Below are 13,968 nucleotides of genomic sequence, written 5' to 3'. Positions count from 1 at the left end.
TATCTTTTATTTAATTTTTTTTATTGAAGTATAGTCAATTTATAATGTTGTATTAATTTCTGGTGTGACCAAGTCAGGTTTCTATGGTGCTGTCACTGTTGGAAAGAAGAAATCACAGGAAGAGAATATGAAGCTAACGAATGCAGCTTATCAGGATGCCAAGCAAAGCCTATGTTCCATCATACTGGAACCATTACAAATGGAGGAAGCACCACACTGATCTCTACTCATGGGAGTCCCTCAGACACTAAGGGTGCTATGTTTCAGAACATCTCTTCATAGTCTCTGGCTTTCCTCTTGCTGACCCTTCCTCTTTCCTTCATTTTTTTTCTGGATAACTCTTCTTCTTTAGCTCCCAACATGGGAACCACTTTCTCTGGGGTGTCTTCTCTGATTTCCACAGGCAGGCTGGTTAGGTATATCTCCTGCAGATTCCTTTGACAACCAACACTTCTCTGTCACAGGGTTGATCACATCACAGTGGTTCTTAAACAGAACTACAACTTGGGAAGCATGCTGAGATAATGAGTTTCAACCTCACCCCCAAAAGCATCTCTTCCTGTGGGACAGAGATGAAGCCAGGGTCTGGCATTTTTAACAAGTCTCCCAGGTGCTTTGGGTACAGATAATCCCTAGATCATATTCAGAGACTCTTTGCTTTATTTGGATTGTCTCTGTGTTTTCTTAGTATGTAGGCGTCATGAGTACAGGAACCATATCTGCCTACTTTCACAGTTGTATTCATAGGACTGAGCCAAGCACTCAACACCCAGTAACAGTCACTGTCTATATATATGTATGTATGTAGGCATGTGGATGGCTGTGAATATATGTGTGTATATTATACATGTATATGTGCACATGTACACACACATGTAGTCATTGAGTGGAAGTGACATGGAGGTGTGTTTGGTAGGTTAGAGTCTGCCCTGCTCAACAGAAATGAGAACCATGGCATGGAGTACTGGGGTGCCGTATCTCATCACCCCTGGTTCTCATCACTGATTTCTTCTGTGAATGGACGGGGTTCCCAGAAAACAAAAACAAAAGCAAAAACTTCCACTTACTGACACCTAGGTAACATGCCCGCCACCTCTATCCTGCCAGAATCTCCACTGGGCTTACCCAGCTGATGACTCCAGGGTGCAGACCCTGATCAAGGGAACTCGGGACCACCAAGCAGGAGCCCCCCTTGTGACACTTCTGCTGAGAAGATAAATACTTCAATGTCAAACAACTGAGATTGTGGTGGGGCCACGTGTCTAGATAATTCTGGGAAACAGGTTTGAAAGGTGAACTCTCTTTTTGAACATTCCCACATTGTTATATTTCTGAGATTACCCACATTCTACTTAACATGTTAAAGTACAATTGAGTGCTGAGCTTTGCCCAAGGTTCATTATAGTAGGGACTTTGCATGATGAATTTGTTGGAGATGAGGGATTTGCAGTAATCCAAGAAGATAACTCCCAGAGCCAACAGGCCATTGTGAGCATGTATGAACTGATAACCAGAGTGATCATTCGTGCAATTTCAGGCTGTGGAGATACAAACAATATCTCGCTGGTGGGTAATATCAGTTGTTAAGCATATGTTTTATAACCCCCAGAACTCCCTCTTGTTTTTGCAAGCTGCTGGTGAATATCTTCGATTTTTTTTTCCTGGTTGCATAAGACTTTGGAAACGTTTTATTCTTTTTTTCCCCTTCTTTTACCGGAGAAGTTAATAATAGAGAAATTTTAAAAAGAAAAAAAAATGGTGAAGCTAGCAGATAAAACATTATGAACGACCATTTCATCAGCCCTTTAAACACCATTAAAAACATTTTAAATGCATATTTTAAGATCTTTAGCCAATGTGAGGAGGATCTTGCATACATCAAGTGCACTGCTTCCTCTGCCTAAAGATTTATCAGAGTTGGGATGTAATTATCTGCTACATCTCTCTAGCCCCTGAGTTTCTCAAAGTTCTATAAGGGAAAGGACCGTATCTATCTCAATCACCTTTACCTCTTGAATGTCTAAAACAGTGCCTGGCACAGTTGCTAAATAATTGATAAATTTATTCATCACATTGGATATCTAATAGATGGAAGATAGGAGCGGATCAAGACTGGGATTAGGAGCCAAACCAGGCAGGTATGACCCAGGAAAAAGGATAAGCCTACGTTGAAGGTGCAGGTGAGAGAAATCAAGCAAGAAGGAAGTAAGTTCTGAGTTGGAATCAAAAGACTCAGGTGAATTGCAAGGGGGAGCCAATGGCAGGCTAGGACAAATACAAAAAACACTGGCAGGGAATAGGTAAGGCGCATGTGCCAAAACAAAGGAGAATTGGTGTTGCCAGGGAATGTTCTAGACTGCTGAGGGTTCTTCCTGTGGAGGAATCCCCACTGAGGTGATACTCCTCACCACTCTCTGCCTCTTCGTTCACTCCACCTGGGGGAAGCAGGCAGTTGAGAAAACTTATGAGAATTGAAAGTTTAGAAAGAGAAATTGAGCATGTGTAGCTCAGTTCCTTCCTCTTCCTTTTCTTGGATACAAGCTCTACAGGGAGTGTGTGTTCTGCTCAGCTTCTCCAGGGGCAGACCAATGCAGTGCTGGTGACTGGTGGTTAAGTCTACTTGTTCTTGGATTGAATACCAGAAAAGCCATTTACTTGTGGCTATAAGCCATATTCTCCAAAGAGTGTTTATACCAGAATTATAAATAGTGTCTTTTTCATCTGCCATCCCCTCTGCCTTATTTCTCAACTGGTTTAGAACTTTAAGGGTTAAAAAATGTGTTGTTTATTGGAATCTCAATTCAATGACAAACAGTTGGCAGGTAAAAAAAATTTCAACCCAACTCAATTTCACAAATGCTTTTCGCACATCTACTATGTATACAGCCTCATGTTACATTTCAGAGTGATTACAGCACTAACCAAGACAAGATTTCAGGACAGGGGACTATGTAACATTCTAGACTCAAGATAGAGGAGCAGGTCTCTGATGACATGACACCTGATTTAATGACAAAAGCCATTGACTGGTGTCCAGGTTTAGATATCCAAACACTTTAGTTGACTTGGAATTCTGCAGCCTCAAATGCATCTTGTAACATGAACTTGCAAACAAGAACTCTGCCTTAGCCTTAGTCTTGGTTCCAGTGTCTAGAACACATCTTAGCATAGAGCATCTTAATGGGATGTTTGTCTAGATAGATGGGTGGGTGAGTCCTACTGGATATCCAAAGATGTGTGCTGAGAAGAAGGTACATGTCACTCCACTTCAAGTGATCACAGTGGCAGGTCAGAGAGAGTTTGAGCTTTCCTAACAATTACACTCCAAAATATCATGTAAATTTAGAAGACATTTTCAAAAATACTATAGTGGGGATTTTTTCCTAGATAAAGAACCATGTTTCACCAGTATAGATGAAGATGCTTTGAAATAAAGATGATGGCTGTTAGGTAGGTGGATAACAAATCTATTCAAAGAGCTCCTGCCTCTTCCTTCCATAAGTCTCTTCCTTGGGTCATGCAGTCAGGAAGTAATCAGTGGAACGGCGATACTTGCCTTTTGATAGGGACGGCTACTTGGATTTCCTAAATGACTGAGCCAGGTACCAGTTGGAGAACAAACTGCAAATGCTCATTTAAATTCAGAGAAACCACAGATTGGATTATATATTTCAAGGGGAACAAATAAAGAGAAAAACAAAAACTATAAATGTCTGACACAGAGGAGGCCTTCAATACCTATCGGTTGAATGACATAAATGAAGTAGACACATGCTTGAAACAAGAAAGCCCAGATGGGTACAAAGCACAAATCACTGTGATGAGGCAGTGCTTCAAGTTACAGGCAATAGCCTTGGTATAATTCTCCCTTCTCATCCAAAGTTCCTTGAGTCCTCAAGAGGCCTTGGGGATTGAAGACAAGATACCAAAAAGAACAGCTATTGGCTAACTTCCGATAGCAGTTTTGAATGAAAACTTCAGAGTTCAGATTTTACTCTACAGACAGAAGTTATTAAGGGTTTTGAGACTTGGAGCAGATCTGGATTTAAATATTTCCCAACTTTAAACTTCTATAACTGTTTTTGGTAACAGCCTAGTAGTGCTTAATTTTCTCGGTTAATATCCATATCAAATCACACAGGAATTATAAAGGAATTTTATGAATCTGGTGTAGAGTGAAAGCATGTGTCAGTTAATGGGGGAATCACTTAGATGTCATTTGTATAATTTTTTGAGACTCAATCAAAACCTCTACAAAAACAATGCCATAAAAAAATCTGTTGTCCTAGGTCTGTGATCCTGTGGGATGGTCTAAATTCTGGTGAACTAGTCATTATATTATTGTCCCACTTTACCATGTTTATTTTTCTGTACCTACCTCGAGACATTTAATGACCTCCCAGAGATTATCACTGTTCCATTTCAAAGCCAAACCTATGACCAGGATGTTAAGTTTTAAGAGAGAGGAACTTTGTCTTTTTGTTCATTCTTGTATCACCAGCACCCAGACTATTTCCTGGCACAGAGCAGGAACTCAATAAATATTTGCCAAAAAAATAAATAAACGATGACTGTTATGAATTTAGCAAAATAGCACTCATGAAGGGTAACTGGAGGAAAGCAAGGGGAAAAAAGAACATACCAAATAAATAAAAAGGACAAAATGTTCTGCAAAGAAATGCCATTTTATTGCTTTTAAAAATGCTTTTTAAAATCAATGACTATCAAATGCCACCAACTTAAGTGATACTTAGAAATACCTGAATAAATCAATATGGTGCATTTACATGGCATCTATGCCTAGAGAGTGGCTAAGTGTGTATAAAGTATATATATATATATATATATATACATATTTTTAAAGAGTTTAACATCCGCATCTCCTCTACCATCACCAGACTTTCCTTTGTACATTTGTAAAGCAAACTGGTTTTGATCCCATGGAGAAAAGAATTTCATACTAAATCAAATGACCATGATTCTGAATTTGAGGTGTTCAAATGTAAGAGATTATATGTAAAACTGGTAATGTCAGGGTAGTCACAGCCCTTCACTGGCGTAATCCAGACCCTTTCTGCCAGTTTTAGCTTCACAATGGTACTGACACTAACGATGCTCATAGCTAATTACATTTCAATGCTTATCATGCACCTGTTATTGGATTAAGTTTTTTATTCTTTACCTGTACCGTCTCCTCCAATACTCTCAGTGACTTTACACCATAGACACTACTGCTATCCCAGCATTATAGATGAAAGGACGGAGGCTCAGCTAGACGTACATAAAAGTTCCTGTATCTAGAACATCGGACTCCAAAATCAATCAATAATGTATCGTGTGCCACCTCTTTTATTGGGTAGGACAGTTATGTGTCCCCCCACATCTTTATTTAACTTTATGTACAAATGAATCTCCCACCACACCCAGTATGGTGTCGTCCACATAATAGATGAACAATGAAAGTTTTGCTGGATTGATGCCCTTGTGTGAATGAGGGTTACAAAAGTGCAACTGGCTAGTTTTTAAGTATTAAAAGAATGTATTTCTTTGGATAGTATCTCAAAGGGTATACAATTGTATCTTTTGGGGATGGTTTAAATATACAGGGACCTTAAAGATCACCTAATCTAACCATCTGCCAAAAGTATCTGGTCAAGTTCAATAAATGTCTTTGAAACCTTTCAGTGGCTCCCCTCATTGCCTTCAAGACGAAGCCCAGACTTTCGAGGATCTTTCATGACCCAGCCCTGCTTATCCCTCTGACCTCATTTCTACTACTTCCCTGCATCTCTGTTTCTCCTCATTCTCTCCTGCCTCTCTCTGTGTCCCCACCACCCTCCCCCAGTCACAGAGAGACACACAGCCTTGGATCTAACAGCACACAATTTTTTACAGCTCCTCTAAATCTGACAACTCTCCTTTGCTTCTGCATTTTAGTTCATGAGATTCTATTTGCTTGGAAGGCCATTACCTTCCTCTGGTTAATTTATTCTTTAAAAACCACCTCCAGGACATTTGGAGAAAGCATCTCTTAGGACTGCTTCTGCTGTTCCTTCTGCTCTCCAGTAATAGAGGACATCTTGCATTTGACTGAACAGCTTACTTGATCCCCATGAGATCATAAGCTCTCTGAAGGCAGGGGCTACACCTGTGTCATTATTGTATCCCTGTGGTACCAGGGACAAAGCAGACTGAATGTACGTTAATGAATGAATGAGTTAGGCCCAGCTGAGTGGACTTGTCCATGAATATATCAGCTCATCAACTGGGAAAAAGAAAAACAAAAGCAATAAAGCCTTTGTACAGTGCAGTCTTCTGAATGCTGAGAATAATTTTCACAAGGGAAAGTTTGAGCTGCCCTGAAAGCTCACAGAAGCTTAACCACAGTCCCAAAGCCTACTCGTTTCTGTGGCATCTCTTAGCAACAGGGAGCACGTCTTGACCTGGGTGTGCTGTCTGGCCCGGGATAGCATCCTCTGTTGTAAAGAATGTCTGAAAGCTTCTTAGGAAGGCAAGTCCCTCCCGCAGCGTCTACCTAGAAGCCTCATTCCCTTCTGCTCTGTCCCAGAATCACAGAACAGCCCAGCAGGAAGGGTCTGTGGACACGGCCTTGCCCAACACTCTCATTTTGTTGATATAGGACAGGGAACAGAAATCCTGAAAGGCTGCCAGGTAGGGGCAGCACCCTGCATATATGAACCAAGATTTTGTGCCCTATCCTAAATTACTGACAGCACAGCCTTATAGGGTGGGAGCTGTTATTAACTCATTTGTACAAATGATAAGGGGCTGGCCCAAAGTCCCACACCTAGTGCCCTCTCCCTGCCCACTACTCCAAACCACCACATTCCAATCAGAACACACATCGGTTACTGGACCACCTAGAGAACGTGAGATTTAACCTTCGCTACCAATCTAAGCCCCTGGGTTTCATTTGCCTGCATCTTATTCTTTCTCTCACTGTTTTGCAGCAGTACAATGTCAGATGTCACTGAGCTCACTCTCAATGTGCTGCCTTGGGAGACATGTCATCATAAAGCCTAAAGTATGAAATTGGTCAGGAGTGGCCAGCACATGTCGACAACTTTGAAAAGGTGTCATTCCCAAATCTTACTAGTTCTACACTCCAATCCAGTTCTTGAAACTGAGCCAGATTCTCAGGGAAAAATAAAGCACTGTATGTACCCTTTTCAGTGGCCAACTCTCTGGGCAAAACATCATTTTATTGCAAATCATCACAAACATCTTTTCCTGTACTAGCTGTGTGACCTTGGGCAAGCTGCTTTTCCTCACTGTGCCTCGGTTTCCTCATCTATAAAATGGGAATGGTAACTGTCCCTATCTCAAATGTAGTGAGTTTTAGATCCTCATCTATAAAATGGGAATGGTAATAGTCCCTGTCTCACATGTACTGAGTTTTAGATGTAATGTCCTCAGAAGAGTGACCCCTGGTGAAGGTCAGTTAACCATGCATTTGACACCCATGAGGCTGAGTAGAAGACCTCTCCTGTTGTCTGCTCTGAAAGGATGCCAACACCTGGATAAAAAATACTGCAGAAAACACATCTGTTGAGATGGCCATAAAAGGAGAGCTGGATTATAGACAAGATTCTCCAAGAACTGCAAGGAGGCTGATCACAGAGGGTTGTGTCTTCGCTGTATTAAAGGCTGCTTCTGCTATTTAAAGAAACTCTCCTGGGGATGCTATGCAAAAAATACCCACTCTCCTCAACGTCTCCCTCCGTGATGGCTGCATATTCATAGTCAGGGCTTCTTGGCAGTGAGACGAACTCCATGAGTCATGTTGGGAGGCCAGTGACTAAGGGATTATTCCCTTTGGGGCCATGCCCATCCCACCATAATTCCACTTTCCATTTGCTACTTTATGTTTTTAAAGCTTCTGGAAAATAAACACGCATAGAGAGTACCAGAAACGAACGCGGCAGTTACTGGTGTGGGTCATGTTACAGGGGTGGGGTGCTTCCACTCCCCCCCGCTTGGCAGAAAGTGGGTGGTGCATGCCAGAAGCGTTAGACTCACCCACCCAATCGACCCTTCCACACAGATGTCTACTCTGCTAGGTGCTCCCCGGGAGCTTCCTCTACCTTCTGGAAAGAAGGAAAGAGAAACTAACATTCATCATTATTATCATCAGTCATCACCATCACTGTTACCTTCATCATGATTATTTTTAGCTATTATTTATCCTATATCAAGTCCTTTTCATTAACTATCTCCATTTTATTGATGGAGAAATCAAGGCTCAGAAAGATGAGGCTGTGTGCTCAGGTCCACAAAGATACTAAATGACAAAGAGTCAGGATTCCTAGTGTGGAAGGCAGCCTGCAAGATGACCCCCAACTACCCTTGCCTCCTGGTATTTATACTTTTGCGTAATCCTCTTCCCTTGAGCGTGGGCTGGATTTAGGGACTTGTTTCTGGCGATAAAACAGAATGTGTCAGAGGTGATGGGATAGCACGTCTGAGATTAGGTTACACAAAGACTGTGGCCTCCGTTGTGGCTGCCCTGCATCCCTTGCTCACCTTGAGGGCAGCCAGTTGCCATGTGTAAGATGTACTATGGAAGGATGTTTCTGGTGTGCAGACAACAAGGACCTAAATCTGCTAACAGTCATGAGAGTGAGCTTGGGAGCTAATCTCCCGAGCTGAGTGTTGAGGGGAATGCATCCCAGCTGACGTCTTGGTTATAGCTTTGTGAAAGACGCTGATGCAGAGGTACCCAGCAAAGACACACTCGGATTCCTAAACCACAGAGACTGCGGGATAATAAATCTTTGGTCTTTAAACTGGTACGATTTGGGCTAGTGTGTTACATAGCAATATTTTACTAACACACCAGCTTAGTTTGGTTGACCCCGTAGCCTGGGCATTGGACTCTTTCTCCGTGCCACGGTGACCTTGGAACACTTGTCTTTGTCAGCCTACAAGTCAGTGATCTGAGGAACTCATCTCAACAATGACCCACAATGAAGCATAATGCAATATGGCTGGGGGCTGAGAAGGAGAGAAGAAAGAGTGGAAGGAAGTTGGTTAAGAAATTCCAATGAATGACCTTTTCACTCCCCACCACCGCAGGGCTCTAAGGCGGAGCCTAAGCGTGCACACGTCAAGAACTGAGATGTGACGAGTCTAATAAGTATTGTAGCAGCCCTCTGGGCCTAGATTGTACCCAGGGCATCATGTACAGTCGTAGGGTTTGGGCACTGCACAGAGGTACCGGGATGCGATGGGCAGAAGTGAACTGAAATTGGCTATACCCATCCAAAGGGGGCAACTTCTAACTCATGGACGTGGCTGTGGTCATTACCATGTCTTGTAAAAACAGAGGAGGACAGGCCTTGTGAAGCCTAGGAATAGCCCCAATTATAATAGCACCAGGAAGCTGCACCGTGTCACTCAACTGGGTTTCTCTTTGTTCATTTTCTCATTTGCACTTCCTTGTCGATAGGTAAAATTTTTGTGAAAATCCCAGGCAATGTCAAAGATGTTAATGACTTAACTAGAACCAAGACAGAGGTGACTTTTTGGTTGTTGTTGTTGGTGTTTTAAAATCTTTAATTGGCATACAGCATTAAAGGGTGAACTGAGCAGTGTTCTACTGGTAGCCTAATAACAGCCTTGGGTGGCAATCATGGGAGACACCCATTGAGAGAAGATGACAGACAGAAAGGGAGCCACTGGCTTTCAGAACCCCCTACACAATTTCTTTTCCGCACCTGGAGTTCCCTCTTCCAGTGCCAGAACCATGCCAACTCTGTATTCTTCTAAAATGGGGTGATGGCTTATTTCCCTCAGGGGCAGAGAGGATCCTGGGTGCGGGGAAATGTGGGAGACTGTTTCTGCGGTACACTGGCTTGGGATGTGGGGCCTGTTGTGTTGTGTGTGTGGGCAGCGTAAAGGGAAGTAGGTAGGCCAGTCCCAGGGCCTGAGGAATCTACAGGGGCAGTGGGTGGACCCAGGTAGATTGAAAAGTGTTGGGTATCTGGATGCCCCTATATCCTCCGCCCAACCTCTTCATTCTACATCCTGAATCTACATTCAAGTCTCACTTTAGCTCTGAGCCTTTGGGGGTCCTTCACATAATGGGCCTTACCAGCCACTTGGAAGTCAAGGGTCTTCATTTCGCTGCCCCAGGGTGGCACATGAAAGGTGCTGCCTGATCTGGCCAGAATTACCTGCCTAGTAATGCCACCAAGCATCGCACGCTTCCTTAGGCCTCAGCGTTTTTCATACGCTGCTCCTCCTACCAGGACTGCTCTCTCTCCCATCTCCCTTTTATCCTTCCCACAATTATCATCTTTCTAGTGAACACCTACACATACTTCTAAATCCAATTCACAGACCTTCTCTTGTGGGAAATCACTGCTGACGTCCAGTGACCTGACCCCACCCCAGTACCCAGGCTATGTCAGAGGAGCCACCTGTGTCCTCCCCTAGCAGCAAGTATCCCCTCTCACATAACGTGCATCACACTATATTATAATGTATCTATGTCTTTCTTTCCTATTAATTGAGAGTTATAGCCTATAGCATGCATTTCTGTATCTCAAATGCGCACTGTCGGGGTCAAAAATATTCTTGAAATGAATATGTAAACCTACATGGGGCAGAGCAACTCCATGTAAGGAGACCACACGCCTTGCCCCTGAAACGTGCCTGCACACTGAGGCGCGATGCTCTGGCCCTTTCAGTGAATTACTGCCTATTCTGTTGAGGGGTGGGAGAACTGACTTCTGAGGACGGGCCCGATCACCCAGACCCTGCAGACACTGGAGGCCCAAGCAACTGACACAAAGCGGCAACTTATGACTTGGATTCTGCCCCTTCTGTCTGTGCACACACCAGGAGAGAAACACATCCTGATCCTTGTGTGGGTCATAAAAGCCTGGAGGAGATTAGAAAGGTTCAGGAATAGGCCAGAAAGCCCTTGAGCTTTGGGTTAAACACAAGGAAAAGGAAAGTAGGCTCTGTTTCAAATGTTTGGGGTTTCGTAACATTGGACGATACCCCTTGCCCAGCACCTCTTCCTCTAACTTCTGAGCCCTTAAACTTGACGTGAACCAGAAACAGGCGGGTTGCATTCCTTTGACTCAGTTCATCAAAATGTTGTTTGTAAGGATTATGTGAATTCCAGGGACCCTTAAAAAATGGCATGCCTGTATCTCAGGCCCCAGAAGCTCCAAACCAGGTCCTCCCAACACGGGAGGATGTCATCCGCCTTAAAATGTCTCCGGGGCGGTTTGCCACGCCCTTAGCTACAATGGAAGCCCTGGACCAAAGTAATTGATTCCACTGCAGATTAACAGCCAGTGAGTTTGCCTCAGATCGATTTGCCATGCTTCATCTTCTTAGTAATTTTAAGACGAGAAAAATAACTTCAGGCAAAGGCCCTTCCCAACTTTCTCGCTTGACAAAATCCTACGCATCCTTCAATGAATCAAATCTTTTTTACCCTCTCCCCCAACATTACAGAAAACCTCTCTCAAATATGGCTACTGGTGTTCCTATCCTTTTAAATAGTCATCATTACACAGAGAGTGAAAATGAATGTCGGCTCCTGGATTAAGTTCGAAGGCTTGGTAGGTGGTGCCTGAGTAAGACTGAGGAAAGAGTCTGGAGTCAGTACAAGGATGTCTTGTACTAGCATCAGTTAAAGAGTGTCAAGATTGACTTAAAATTTTTTTAATTTAATTTATTAATTTTGAGGGGGAGGTAATGAAGTTTACTTATTTTTGGAGGAGGTACTAGGGATTGAACCCAGGATCTTGTGTATGCGAGGAATGTATGCTACCCTCCCACCAAGAGTGACTTTTGAGGTCTGCTTTGGGCACAGGAGAAGGGAGCCGTGGGAACCATATATATGCTGCCCTTGGTTAGTGCTGGGAATGCAGTTGTGTCCTTGAATGCTACTGACAGTGTGTGGGGATGTTTATATCTACATCAACCGTCATTGAGTCTGCGCTTTCCAATGTTTATGTTGGGTGAGAAGGAAGGGCAAGAAATGGATTCCACATCTCACCTTTGTTATGTCACCACCTGACTCCTCTCTGTTGGTTCACCCTTGGGAGCAGCCCCACTCTTTTATTTGTTCCTTTTAATTTCCCATCAGTTAGAAAACCAAGTAACCAAACCCTTCAGAAATGTGTCAGAAGAGTCAATATGATTCCAGGTCAAGCCTCATGGGCGCTGGTGTGAGTGAAATACAAGAGATTTGCTGTCTGGGATTTAGCGCCCCTACCTGGGGGTCTCTGGTCTTCATTTGTCATGTCCTAGTTTCTCAGATGTCTTCCAGAGAAGCAGACAAGCAGAAGCTCTCACTAAGAAGTGGTCCCTGGAGGGAGAGGATAGCTCAGGTGGTAGAGCACATGCTCAGAATGCATGAGGTCCTGGGTTCAATCCCCAGTACCTCCATAAATAAATAAATAAGTGGTCCCTAAAGAGTGGAAGAATGGTCACTCAGGTGGTCAGCTGTTCAGAATTTTTGCAGGGTTTAGAATTGCCTTACAGGAGGGCATATACAGCATAAAGCCCCATCACAAATGACTAAAAAGTCCCAACTGAGTTACACTGAGGGTCAATTCCTGAAAGTCATGGTTATGTTCTTCCAATTTCACAGATGAGGACACTGCGGCTCAGGAAGCTGGAGTGGCCTATTCAGGACCACACTACTACAGCAGAGACAGAGCTGAGATTCCAGTCCACCTGGGTCCCTGGGGAGTGCCATGGCAATGTGGAAAGTCCTGTATCTTTCCCTGCTGTCCCCACCAGCCTGTCCTTGCTCCTCTTCTCCCAAAGTCATCAGACCAAAGAAACTGGTGGTGGAGAGATGCAGAGATCACACTCAGCAGCAAAGAGGTCCCAGGTAGTGTACCTTGACGCCAGCCCACGGGAGCAGCCCCTGGGAGTGTTGTATTTGCGACGGGGCTCTGATTATCTAGGAGAGAAGCTGATCCCCAGACAATAAGACGCCGTAATTTACCTGAAGATCCTTCCAGCTGTATGAAAACTTCTATTTACGTATTTTGTTTTCAACTCTGCATATTTATTCTTTGAAATTAGTAAGAGGAATCATTTTATTGCGCTAAATCCTCTTACATTTGGACAAGGTGGGTGTGGGGGGAGCGGACAAGCGGGGCAGTTTGAATTGCTGAGAAATCTAGACCATGTAATGATTTTAGAGCGATGGCATGTTTTTTTAAATTCGTAAGTTATCTGCCAGCTAAAACAAGAACAGAAGCCTCTGAAGCAGCCTGGAGAATCACAGCTCACGTACGTCACAGCCGTTCACATAGGATCTGCACAAAGGAGAGCTGAGAAACCATCCGTCTAGGAGAAGAGGCAATATAATTGCCCTAAGACTTTAGGAAGCATTATCTGTGCTGCATTAAAGTTTACTCTGCAATTTGCACTCCCTGATAACCAAGAATTTCCAGATAGGAGTCCGGTTGGATCTGCTTTAATTGAAATCGGAAACCCCTAACTGATCACAAGCAATTTAGGTGCTGAGATGCCTCAAAACCATTTTGCTTGAGGATAAACAAAAGCTCCTCCTGTCTTGTTGCTGTAAATAACTGGCTTTGGAAACATGGTCGCAGCCCAGCCCTGCCCAACCTGGGGAAAATACTCACAAGGTTCTCCATTTGTGGAGTTAAATGAATGAGGTTTTAGTCACAAAACCTAGGTTGTTTTCTCAGCCTCTCCTAAAGAAGCCCAGTTGTCTGTGAGAAAGGTCTGAATGCCCTGTAGAAGTCCTGTCCTGGGTGGATATTTTTTCCAGCATCCCTCTAGGTTACAGAGAGGGTGGTTTTTTTGATAGAAATCAGGCTGCCACACCATGCCACTCTTCTAAGCAAAGATGAGGGCGCTTAAACGATACAATGTGACTACTCTACAAAGTTAACTATGCCTTATTCTTCAATCCCACAAGTATTTATGACTTGCCTCCTC

The 13,968-nt window shown here is 43.5% G+C and overlaps 1 protein-coding gene and 1 non-coding gene across 11 annotated transcripts in view; one reads left to right on the top strand and one right to left on the bottom strand.

The window, feature by feature from the left end:
• The window catches only part of LDB2 (LIM domain binding 2), a 349,516-nt gene that overhangs the window by 89,246 nt on the left and 246,302 nt on the right, over nucleotides 1-13,968 (bottom strand). The window lies entirely within an intron of this gene.
• TRNAS-AGA (transfer RNA serine (anticodon AGA)) lies at nucleotides 12,359-12,432 on the top strand. The gene has a single exon. It is a non-coding gene; the product is annotated as a tRNA-Ser (tRNA).

This window comes from Camelus bactrianus, chromosome 2 (genome assembly GCF_048773025.1).
Source record: "Camelus bactrianus isolate YW-2024 breed Bactrian camel chromosome 2, ASM4877302v1, whole genome shotgun sequence".
NCBI classification, from domain to species: Eukaryota; Metazoa; Chordata; class Mammalia; order Artiodactyla; family Camelidae; genus Camelus; species Camelus bactrianus.
Note: the sequence above shows the minus strand (reverse complement) of the source record. Positions and strands in the feature narration are given on the sequence as shown.